General features: G+C 39.3%; 1 protein-coding gene and 1 pseudogene across 1 annotated transcript in view; both read left to right on the top strand.

Moving 5' to 3' along the window:
- The window catches only part of LOC102497521 (zinc finger protein 629), a 70,936-nt gene that overhangs the window by 6,828 nt on the left and 51,190 nt on the right, over positions 1–12,918 (top strand). Inside the window, exon 2 of the mRNA XM_006164211.3 lies at positions 9,547–9,688. The gene's annotated coding sequence lies outside the window, so the exon portion shown is untranslated. The remainder of the gene's footprint in view (positions 1–9,546; positions 9,689–12,918) is intronic.
- Positions 1,395–4,617, top strand: LOC102469272 (putative ribosome biogenesis protein RLP24 pseudogene; annotated as a pseudogene).

Raw genomic sequence — 12,918 nt, 5'->3', positions numbered from 1 at the left:
GAACCGTGGTCAGCCATGTGGGAGCATCCACCGTGCCACCCACTGGTCCCTACATGTAATACCTTTTATACTTCAATATGTATTAAATTTACTTGTGGATTTTTTTTCCCTCAATTTTATTATTTATATATTTATTGTGATTTGTGTTTTTCTTTTTCTTTTTTTTTTTTTTTTTCTCTGAGTGAGAAGTTTTTGCATAGGGCATGTACTCTCAGCAGAGAAACAGAAAGAGAAATCATCCTCCGGAGGGATGACCACGCTGCAATCCCTTCTCCTCCACTCTACTCTAGGGATTTTAGGCCCCCACACACATGCACCCAGCATGAATGTTAAGCCTCCAGGTCTGGGACTCAAACCACGGTCAGTCATGTGGGAGTCCAGTGATGTAAGCATTACACCATCTGCTGGTCCCTATTTGCTGTAATTTTCAAGCCATCAGCTATGTGGGATTCCAGCAACGTAACCACTACGCCATCTGCTAGTCCCTGTGGATATTATTAATAGGCATATTTTCATGCAGTGCAAGTTTTGCCTGAAACTCTAGATTTCTAATAAACCAAGATCCTTATTGCTCTCCATAAAGAAAGTTTCATGGTACCAGCAGATGGCATAATGGCTACGTTGCTGGATTCCCACATGACCAACTGTGGTTTGAGTCCTGGACCCGGAGGCTTGATAGGCTGGGTGCCTGTGGAAGAGAAGGGATTGTGGCATGGCCATCGCCCTGGGGAGTGATTTCTCTCTTTCTGTCTGTCTCTCTCCAGTGAGCACATGCACACTATAGCAAAAATATCTCCCAAAAAAAGTTTCATGAATAGAAATTATTTTGAAGTGATTTGCATTGCCAAGAGGTTGAAATACAATGTAATATGTATGTAGTATGTGGAGGAATTTTATTAACATGTCATCACGTTTAAAAACACATTTATGGGGCCGTCAGATGGCATGTTGGGCCAGAGTGCTAGATTCCCACATGGCTGACCAAGGTTTCAATCCAGTAGCCTAAAAATCATGCTGGGTGCATGTGCAGTTGTGCCCAAAACCCCACAAAAATGTGGCTCTCTGTCTCGCTCATATTTACAATGAATTAACTAACCACAATATACAAGCCAAAAAGAATGCCTCCCTTAGTGATTTCCACTGAACTATTTCCACAGTGTAAAAAACTTGTCAGAGGGCAGAACACTGCTTAAAAATAGAGATTCCTTTGTGGATCCTTAGCAGAGCTTCCAAGCTCCAATCATTTGGAACTAAATGGAGATTACTCGTAACGTTACACTTTAACCTTACTCCTTGCACATTGACTCAGATTATTATAAATTACCTTAAGAAACCCTTTAGGTGACTTCCTTTCAAGCCCAGTGTGTGGTCCATGGATACCCACTTGGGTCAACATGCATATTGAGAAGTGTTATTTCTGCTTGGAACCCATCTGTCCTGGCCACAGCATAATGTTCGTCAGCAATGACTGCAAGGTGTTCAGATTCTATAAATCCAAATGTCATAAAAACTTTAAAAAGAAGCATAATCGTTGCAAGATCAGATGGACTAAAGCACTCTGGAAAGCAGCTGGCAAAGAGTTTACAGTGGAGAATTCATTCAAATTTGAAAAACATAGAAATGAACCTGTCAAATACCAGTGAGAACTGTGGAATAAAACTATTGATGCAATGAAGAGAGTTGAAGAGATCAAACAGAAATGTCAAGGTGAATTTATTATGAACAAATTGAAGAAAAAGAGCTATAGGAAGTTCAGAATATCAAAGAAGTTAAGCAAGACATCCCTCTTATCCAGACCTCTCTTGCAGGCAAAGAAAAACAGCTAGAAGAGAAAATGAAACCAATTACAACAGGATGTGGACATGGAAGATGTTTCTTTTCTTTCTTTCCTTTTTTTTTTTCTTTCAACATTTTTGCTATAGGGCAAGTGCGCTCTCCAAAAAGACAGACACAGAGAGACAGAAAGCGAGAGATCACCCCCCAGAGGGGATGGCAACACTGCAATCCCTTCTCTTTGGATCTTGGGCACGCACACATATGCGCCCAGCGTGAGTTTAAGCCACTGGGTCCAGGACTCGAACCAAGGTCAACTACATGGAGTCCAGCAACATAGCCATTATGCCAACTGCTGGTTCTGGAAGATGTTTCTTTTAAAAAACAAATCTCATCATCTGGGCCCAGCATGTGGTTAAGGGCATTGGATTCCCACGTAGCCAACTGGCGTTCAAATCATTAATGTTGTATCATATTACTACTCTCTCTCTCTCTCTCTCTTTATTCTTCTTGCTTGCCTGTCCCTCTCTGGTCAAATTAAAATACATAAATGAAGTTAAATAATTCTTTAAAAAATAGACAAAAAAATTTACCATCTGTACCCATTTCTATGTGTTCATATGAAAATCTCCTTTTGAGACTTAGAACTTGAAAATTACTGATTTCTTTTTCTTTTACATAAAGTCACTCAGATGAAAGGTAATTAAAAATATATATCTTGGGCTAGCAGGTGGTCTGGTGGTTAAGGGCACTGAACTCCCATGTGTCCAACTGTGGTTTGAGTCCCAGACCTGGCAACTTGCTTTCTTTCTCTCTTTCTCTCTCTCCCTCTCTCACTCACTCATTCACTCTGTCCTTCTCTGGTCAACTTAAAAGAAAGAAAAGGAAGGAAAGAAAAAAAATAAATATTTTATAAGGAATAGGACCAGCAGTTAGCGTAATGGCTATGTCTCTGGACTCCCGTGTAGTCAACTGTGGTTCGAGTCTGGAACCCGGTGGCTTTAACTCAGCCGAGCGCATGTGCAGGCGTGCCCAAGATCCCAAGAGGAGAATAGAGGAGAAGGGATTGCAGTGTGGCCATCCCCCCACCCCGGGGGTGACTCTCGCTTTCTGTCTCCTCTGTCTCTGTTTTTCTGGTGAGTATATGCACCCTATAGCAAAAACCTCTCCGAAAAAAAAAAAAAAAAAAAAAGAATCCATCTCAGGACCAGCAGGTAGCATGGTGGATAAGGTGCTGGATACTCCCAATAGCCGACAATGATTCAAGTCCTGGACCTGAAGGTTCTCTTTCTCTCTTTCTCTCTCTCTCTCTCTCTCTCTTTTTCTCCGTGTGTGTGTGTGTGTGTGTGTGTGTGTGTGTGTGTGTCTGTCTGTCTGTCTGTCTGGTCAAATGAAAATAAATAAAATTAAATAAATAATTCTTTTAAAAAAATTCATCTCTCAGGACCAGCAGATGGCATGATGGTTATGTCACTGGATTTCCATAGTTGACTGCAATTCGAGTCCTGGATCTGGTGCCTTATAACTTACACTGGGCACGTGTGCCCAAAATCCCAAGAGGAGACTGAAAAGAGAAGGGATTCTAGCATGGCCATCCCTCCCAAAGGGTGTTTCTCACTTTCTGTCTCTCTCTGGTGAGCACATGCACCCTATAGCAAAAGTCTCTCAAAAAAAATTACAGCTCTTCTACATTGCTGTCTGTAAAACATGAGATTGTGAATTCCAGATTACATCTCAGTGTTAAATCTTCACTGATAGATGTGCTTATATAAACCATGAAAATTCTGTTTATAAATACTTAAGTGAATTGTGAACATAAAATGATTGTGCCTTTTGGATAATGGAACTAGGCACCATTTATGTAATAGCTAATGATAAAAGTGCATGGCTAGTGATACAGAAAATCAGATTTTCTTTTCATTAAAATATTCCTTTTATTAATGTTATAGAAGAGGGCATGCTGCAAGGAACTAACAGTTTCTGTGACAATTAGGTTTGTAATATCTTTTACTTTGATGTCAATATTTCCCGTTCTGGTTTGTTAGCATCTTAGAAGAACATAGTGGCTTTATCTATGCTGAACTCTTTCGACCTGGTTTAACTGTTCTGAGAGGTAGTTGAGTGTTGAGGATGAATGCTGTATAATCTTTGCCTGTAATGGCATTAGACTATATAATTTCCACTTTGAGAATACTCACTTCTGACTTCTGATTCCTGATATACCAAATAAGCTTTGTATTTCTTGCCTACTCATGATCTAGAAGCATAGGAATCCTAGTGTCTTTTACAATTTGTCGTGTGGTTTTCTCTTTTTAAAAGAAAAAATAATCCAAATTGTTTTGAGGAAATAGAATTTATGGGTAAGACACATGTCCATTGTTTGCAAATAAAACCAAAACCAGCTATTGGGAAAATAGACTTTATGGCTAAAACCCATGTCCATTGTTTGCAGATAAATAAACCAATGGGATATGTTCACATAATTAAAACAGGCAGCAGCGTGTGTTCCCCACAGTATCTGGGGTTCAGTCATTTGTACCTACACCACAGCTGAGCAGGTTCTGATGCACCAGACACAGTTGCTCTGTGTACTTTTCCTCAGTTCAACAGTCTCCAAATCACAGAAGGCTGGAGGCCAAGTCTTCCCTTCTGTGGGATGTCTCTTTCCCAGTTACTCTCTTTAGAGAAGGTGAAACCAGAATGTCCTCATAGAGAACATTCATTACTAATAGTGTTCCTCAGACTCCTCTAGGACTTGCAGGCTCTGAGCAGGAGCATTTGGCTTCTTGGGATGGTGAAGGAGCTGTCCAACTTCCTGAAGACCATTCTGAGGGGCTGGTCTAGAACATGACTGGACAGTAGAGGATTGGGCTCTTTTGAGGGTATGGAAGGTCCAAGTCTCAGTTTGAGAGATGAGGGATTCTGGCATATCTAGATTGGTGTTTGGACATATCTTTTGCCTGGTGCATGAGTCTGAGTTGAGTCCTAGCTCAGTCTATGTGTGGCAGCTTGTAGGCTAGATGGGCTGTGACTTCCCATCAGGACACTTGGCTTGCGCCTAGGACTTGAGGAACTGGCTCAGGCTGAGTGCTTTGGAGGTAGCCTGAGAATTTCAAAGGACCAATCACAAAGTGCATTGTTTTACTATGGTCCCAAAGAAGCAAGGATCCTAGATGAAGTTCTGAAAACAGTTGAGGACAGATTCTATTTTGTTTGTATAGACAGATATTCACCTGTTAGAGTGCTGTGAAAGAAGAAATCAATATAAAATATTAGGATTTCTTGTATCTCACATGACAAAATAACCTGGTGAAATTACATAAATCACTTAAAATTTAACAGTCAAAGAAATACAGATATGAAGACAAATTTACCATCAGTGGCAATGAGGAGAAAATAACTTGCAGTATCAACTTGACATTTTTTCCTATTAGATTGTAGATTTTAAAGATTATTAATATTTCATCTCCCTGCCAAAGGGTGATTGTTCACTTTCTTTCACTGTCTCTCTCTGGGGAGCACACACATCCTATGGCAAAAACCTTACAAAAAAATAGGTCTATCAAATTGCTCTTATGTTAGCTTAATAAACCTGTCTGTTCACAGGTTTATTTTTATGTTCTGTATTTATTAGAATTTAGGATTCCAATATGTTCACATAAAAGTTTAAGTGTGCTTCCATTACAGATAATCCCTTCTTGACTGAAAAACACTCTACATGCACATATATGTATCACTGCTATTTGTCATTGCTACTGCAAACTAGTCTTTAAAGGAGAAATCACTTACTAAAATCACTGTTTATTATCAACAGTGCAGAAAAAGAAGTAAGATATTTTGTTACTCTTAAATACACAGAATTAGGTGAAATAAAAATAGAAAACCAAGGAAAGACCTAGTTTCAAAACTCAGAAATACAATGTTAAAAACTTATTAACAGGATTGGGCTGGAACTGAACTTAGCATCTATAATAAATGTTTTGACAAAGCAAATTAAAGGTATAAAGACTTTTTTAAAAAGGTTATTAATATTATCTCTGTTTAATTGAAACAAGCACTTTCATTGGCTGTTATAGGGAATATAGATGACTAATGCTGTTGTGAAAGCAGCTTAATAGCTAATGTGTATTGATGGAAATTTGGGGAATATTTATTCCACTTCACAGTGTATTCTGCATATAGGATTATGCTTTTTGAAAGGCATCTGATAAAACCATTTTCACTCAACTCTGCTGGTGGCAGATATGCAGGTCATTATACAAAAACAAGGAAAATAGGATATGAAGAGTACACGTATAAGTTGGAATTCTGTTAGCCAGAATCAAATTTTGATAAATCACACAGAAGTGGCATGGGAATGAACCAAATTAGAGTGACCCCAGATAAGAAAAAGAGTGGGGAACCTAGGAGGAGAGTCACCATCAGATATTCAGGAGATTCTATAAATTCCTTCTAGTTTTGTTGCTGCCTCCCTTGGGGGTCTCCTGAAAACTTTGGGAGCAGACTCTGCTTTTCTTGCCTGTAAAAAGAAAGCATGTTTAAAAGACCTTCTCCATTTCCTCTTCCCAGCAAGGATAAACATTTGTGAGTCTCAGTCCCATTCATTTTTTCAGTGTGAGGTGAATACTCAAGTCCTTTGAACTTTCCGAGACTGCCCCCACCGCCCCACCCCATCCTAGATTCGCCTACCCAACTTCACTAGACCTCCAGGTATTCTCATTATATTTCTTTCATTTAGAATCCATTGGTTTTCTGCCTGTCATGTGTAAAGTTCCAAAAAATGCCCTGGCCTCTTCTCCTTAGTGATTATCTGAGAGTAGAATGAACTCCTAAATATGGACCCTGGAGGACATGAGCTGTTGTCTACTTCTCTCTAGTTTCCCTGTTCTTGTCTGCAGATGGCTGAGTACATGGCGTAGAGGTAAAGAGAAACGTTCTTCTTGGTTTTAAGTGCCCAAGGATTGGTTCCAACATTCTAGCTTACTTACCCTTGTCTTTGTTCCTTCTTCTTTCAGTCTTGTTATAGGAAGCTTTGTTCCGGGACTCCTGGAAATCCTTGGTTTCATGTCCTCCTCCTTTGAGCACCTCCTGAGGCACCTCCTACTTCTTTCAATATGGCCAAAGGCCCTGCCGTCTTTGCGCTTCACCTGTGGGTGGAGAATGAGGATGGTCTGTGAATTAGCAGAAATGACAGGCAGCATTCACAGGTGAATATAAGGTCAGATTTGGGAATTGGACATTGGTTTTGGAAAGGGAGCATGTTCGTTTGGCCCATTAGGTGTCAGAATGTGTAAGATATGATGATCTTGCCACAGCAAATGTTAGAGAAGGGCACTGGGAGGAAGGATTATAGGCTTCATAGGTAAGGATGTGGGTGAAGATGGTGAGACATATATCAAGATTGTACCAACACGTCTGGATATATATACTAAACAGGAAGTGGTGGTGGTCTGCAGTTTCTGATCATGACCACTGTCTGCCTAGGGTGGAGAATTTAAGCAAAGGTAGCTTGTATGGACAGGTAAAATTCAGTTACAGACACAAAACATTCCATGTTCAAATCCATTCTCTGAGATTCACAAAGCCCCTTCTGACTCCAGAAAGGTCCAGGCCTCCACTTACCCTGGGATCCTCCTCCTCCTCCACTTCAATGGGTCATCTCTTTTTTATCTTCAAGGTATTTGTGGACGCAATTCTGTATGTTTTGACCTGTCACATCCTTCATTTCTTGGAGCTTTAGGTTGGTCTTCCTCAGATAGTGATTTTAGCTATTTGGATTCACAAGAAAAAAAAAATTAAATGGAGGCAAGAGTACATAGTTCTGGTTCTTTTGATTCAATTTAGGATAAATTACAGAGGTCCTGTTTGCCCTACAGTTTCATGTGTGTGACTAGCTAAAGGGACAAGACTGCATTACAGATACCTCTGCACAGATGTATACTTACATCATTCAGTAATCGATATCCTGGACCAAGTCCCACCTCACAATCTATTTCCTGGAAAAAGTTAATGACCACAGTGAAAAGTTTCTAGGGAAAATAGGGCTTCATAAACAGGAAGGAATAAAATTCTGCTGGTCATGAAAATATGAAGAAGAAATCTAATGACCTCTCATGAGATTTTTTTATTGATGAGAACTTAATCATTGTCAGAAAGAATGATGTCCAATTAATGGGGACACAAAGCAGATTACAGTCAAATAAGGAGAAATGCTGATGCACAGACCGTACCCTCAACTTAAATTTAAAAAGAAAGGGGAGGGCAGCAGCTGGAAATGAAAAGGAATCCTAAAATCTTCTGATTTTGTTTTTTAATTCAATTTTATGTTGGCAGATACTGTAACCTATTTAAATGATAGGAAGATGGATCAGATTGAGAGGGAAATAATTGGAGAAAAAGTGTACATTTTGTAAATAATACTATAAAAGTTGAGACCAGCTGTTGGCGTAATAGCTATGTCGCTGGATTCCCATGTAGTTGACTACGGTTTGGGTCCTGGACCCGGTGGCTTAAACTCATGCCAGGTGCGTGTGCATGTATACCCAAGATCCCAAGAGGAGAATAGAGAAGGGATTGCAGCATGGCCATCTCCTCTGGAGGGTGATTTCTCCCTTTCTGTCTCTGTCTTTCTAGTGAGTGCACACACCCTATAGCAAAAAACCTCTTCAAAAACAAAACAGAAAAATAGACTATAAAAGTTATACTATCACAAAAACAAAAGGATCTCAACACAAATTTAAAGAATTTAGCTGGGATTAAAGATAATAGCTCACCTATAAAGGGGGAACAGCTACAAACAATAGATAGCAATACAGAAATACTTCCAGTTGAAAATACTTCCAATCTTAGGTATTTCATTTGTGAAATACTTCATGTGTTTACAGGATAGTCAAGATTATGGAAACTCAGAAATTATGTCAAAGGTGTGAAATATTTTTTATTGAGCATAGTAGAAGGTATTAACATGCAACATCTGGGAAGATTGCTAAGCATTTTTGAGAAATAACCAAAATGACCTCAGATACAATGGAATCTTTTCTGACAATTAACTTATGCCCCTATTCTTGAAAAGTATTGTGTGGCCACTGCCCTATAAATGCCTCCTATATTCCAGCAACGTTTTATTTTTGTCATATTGCTGTATATTGCAGGTTTTTATACTCATACATTTCCACTTTATTTTCTTTTTTTTTAAGTTTGTTTATTTCTCCCATTAGTGAGAGAGGCATAGAGTGATACTGATAGACAGTACCCATGACTGGGGGCCCAATGCTGAGATCCAGCTTCAGCCAGGTGGAATCATGGGCACTTGTGTGCACAGTGTACTCGGAGCTTTCTTGATGAACCAGCAGTCTTCCCAGGTGGGTCTGGCACACTTAACTGCCTCACCACCATCCAGCCCATTTCATTTTATTTTCAAGTCAGTTGTCCTCCATGTTATTCTAGCATTATGTCTACAGAGATTCCCAATGTGTTGGCTCTCTCCTGTATCCCTAAAACCTAGAATGTTTCTTGGTACAAAGAAAACACTCAAGAGTATTTATGAAGGAATAATAAACTGAATGAATCTAATTTCTCTTCAAAATGACCTGTTTTCTTTGCTCCTCACCTTTCTGTGAGGGTTATAGTTCTTTAGTTTTCTGGAAAATCCAATCCAATTGAATGAGGTCTGTGTTTGAGTAGGAAGTCCTGATTAGGTCACCTATGAAATGGGAGTGTGTCCCTTGGAATGTATCCCTGATTAGATTTGTTAACTGTTTTCCCTATATAAAGGAAAGTCATACAGAGGATGCATTTTCCCAGAGGAGAAACTGACCAGGTCAGGATGTTGGGAGAAGAGCACCTTGCTGCTTGCCTGTGGACCTTGCCTCAGAATCTGGCTGGCTTCACTGTCTCCTTCAACTTTTGGTATCTGGTGAGTTCTCCAAACATTAAGATCTTAGCAGGTCTCATTCCCTTATAGTTATAAGTCCTATCTATCTTTAGACTTTTGTCATATCAAAGCAACATTTTAAGGCCTTTTAATGTTATTATTTCAACATATGCTTCACCATTCTTAGTTCCTCATTTTGATTATTTGTATCCTTTTTGCATTTTTGTCTTGAAACTATTTCATTATCTTAACCATCCTTTGCCATTCTTATTTCCTCATTTTGATTATTTGTATTCTTTTTGCCTTGAAACTGTTTGATTATTTTAACCATCCTACTGGATTCTAGATCTGTACTATCCAGCACAGTAACTACTAATCATATGTAGCTATAAAATCTAAATTAAAATTAGATTATTAAACTTCAAATTCATTTGATTTGTAACTACTTATGTCTGATTGCTGCTATATTGGACAAGGCAGATAACAGAACATTTCTTTCTTCACATTAAGTTCTATTAAGCATGTCGATCAAAATCTTAACATTTTCCCTTTTATTTTCCCAGAAAATTATTTAGTGCTTCTCTGTATTCTTTTTATATAGTCATGTGATTTTTGTTTGTTTCTTTGACTTATTGTGATAGGTACTTATATCATTTATTTTAAACTTTTTGAAGATTTTAAGTAGGAGAAATAATTTTTATCTGATACTGTTTGAGTTTTGCTTCATTAAAACTTACATAAGGTATTTAGGAAGTTTTTATAATGTACTTGTCAAAAAATTATGATGAACTTACTCAAAAGATAAATTTTTCTCTTAATTTCAAGTTGGCAGATTATAGCTTTCTTTTCTTTCTTTCTTTTTTTTTTTTTTTTGGAGAGGTTTTTGCCATTGGGCACGTGCTCTCGCCAGAGAGACAGAAAGCGAGAAATCACCCCCAGGTGGGATGGCCACGCCGCAATCCCTTATCCTCCATTCTCCTCTCAGGATCTTGGGCATGCACACACACACACACCCGGCGTGAGTTTAAGCCACCAGGTCCGGGACTCGAACCGCGGTTGACTATGTGGAAGTCCAGCGACATAGCTATTATGCTAACTGCTGGTCCCACAGATTGTAGCTTTTATGGGGTCTTCACCATGGGTCTGTGTAGTTCTGAGGCTTCCAACTGCTTCTCCAGCCTGTAGACAGCCCATCTGTAGACTGCTTTGTGAAATAATTCCTATATTGAAATCCGTCTTCTGGGTATATTCATCCTGTTGGTTCTGCTCCTATGGTTACCAAGGAGTAATTCTTCCTTTCCACTTGAAGGGCTGTTAAATTGCATATGTGCAGGGGTTTCCTAGAAAACAGATAGGGATATTGAGCAAAGAAAGCTCCCTTTTTTCTTTTATCTTTCTTTTTTTTTCTTTAAGAGTTTTTTTTGTTATAGGGCTCGTGCACTTACCAGAGAGACAGAAAGCAAGAAATCACCCCCTAAGGGGAATGGCCACACCACAATCCCTTCTCCTCCAATTTCCTGACAACCCAATAGAAGAGACATAATATGCTTAAATGATTAGAGGTTTACTTGTGAAGAGATAGATCTTTTTTTTAATTTATTCATTTATTCATTTTATTTTAATTTGACCATGGAGACACAGAGAAACAGAGAGAGAGAGAGAAAACCACCATGTCCAGGACTTGAACCGTGGTTGGCTATGTGGGAGTGTCCAGCACCTTACCCACCACGCCACCTGCTGGCCCCAGATGAAGCAAGCTACCAGGTCCAGGATTCAAACCACAGTCGACCATGTGGGAGTCCAGCACCCTTAACCACCAACCTGCTGGCCCCTGAGATAAATCTTCAGTGAATGATTTGTTTTTGAAGCAGTAATATAGTTCCTGACAAGTGAAGATAAATGAATTCATTTAGAGATAATGGATTTAGTCACATATATAATAAATAGCATGACTTTTTTTTCCCAAAAAAATTATTTATTTGGGGCCAGCGGGTGGTATAGTGGTTAAGGCATTGGACTCCCTTGGGTTTGAGTCCTGGACCCAGCAGCTTGAAATTCATGCTGGATGTGTGTGCATACGTGCCCAAAATCCCAAGGGGAGAATGGAGGAGAAGGCACTGTGGCATGACCATCCCTCTGGAGAAGATTTCTGTCTCTCAGTCTCTCTTTCTCTCCAGTGAGCACATGTGCTGTATAGCAAAAATCTTTAAAATAAAAACTAAAAAGAAATAAGATTTTTAAAAAATATTTAATTGTATCATTATTATTTAATTTGATACAGCCACTCACCAGAGATTCATAGAGAAAGTGAGAAAGCAAGTCTCCAAGACCAGCACTCTAGCTATGGTTAGCCTTGTGGGAGTCTAGTGCCCCAACTACCACACCCGCTGGCCCCTGTAGTGTGAATCTTAATAAATACAAGAAAAGGAATAACCAATGGATATAAATGAAGTAATATTTGTAGATACAGGGATAAACTAAATTATATAATCCATCTGTAATTCTTTGGGGAGGGGAATAAATCTTTTAAATAATTGCTTATTTATCTATTTCCATTATTTCCTTTTTTTTTTTTTTTTTTCAAATTTGACCAGAGAGACATAGAGAAAGGGAGAAAGCAAGTCGCCAAGTCCGAGACTTGAACCGTGGTCAGCCATGTGGGAATCTAGTGCCTTTAACCACCACACCACCTGCTGACCCCTACAGGGCAATAAATTTTGCAGCCAAAAATTCATGTGTTGAAACCATAACACCCTCCACACAGGAACATAACTGTATTTAGACCTTTAAGAGGGTAAATAAAAAGGGGTCATTAGAGTGGGCTCTAGTCCAGTATGACTAGTGTCTTTATAAGAGGAGGAAACTAGGGCACTGGCCATGTACACAGGGAATGGCATGTGAAGACACAGAGAATACTAGCATGTACAAGCCAAGCAGATGGGTCTTAGAAGAAACCATCTCTGTAAATCTCTTGATTTGTAATTTTTGGTCTCCAGAATTATAAAAATACATTTATCTTTTTTTTTTTTTGGTAGAGGTTTTTTGCTATAGGGCATGTGCGCTCGCCAGACAGACAGAGATAGAAAGCAAGAAATCACCCCCCAAGGGGGATGGCCACACCGCAATCCCTTCTCCTCCATTCTCCTCTTGGGATCTTGGGCACGCATGCACACATGCCCAGCATGAGTTTTAAGCCAGGGGTCCAGGACGCGAACCGTGGTTGACTACATGGGAGTCCAGCAACATAGCCATTATGCTAACTGCTGGTCCTT

Source organism: Tupaia chinensis, unplaced genomic scaffold (genome assembly GCF_000334495.1).
Source record: "Tupaia chinensis unplaced genomic scaffold, TupChi_1.0 Scaffold143594_1, whole genome shotgun sequence".
Lineage (NCBI taxonomy): Eukaryota > Metazoa > Chordata > Mammalia > Scandentia > Tupaiidae > Tupaia > Tupaia belangeri.
The sequence above is the reverse complement of the archived record's forward strand: the minus strand, read 5'-3'. Positions and strand labels throughout refer to the sequence as shown.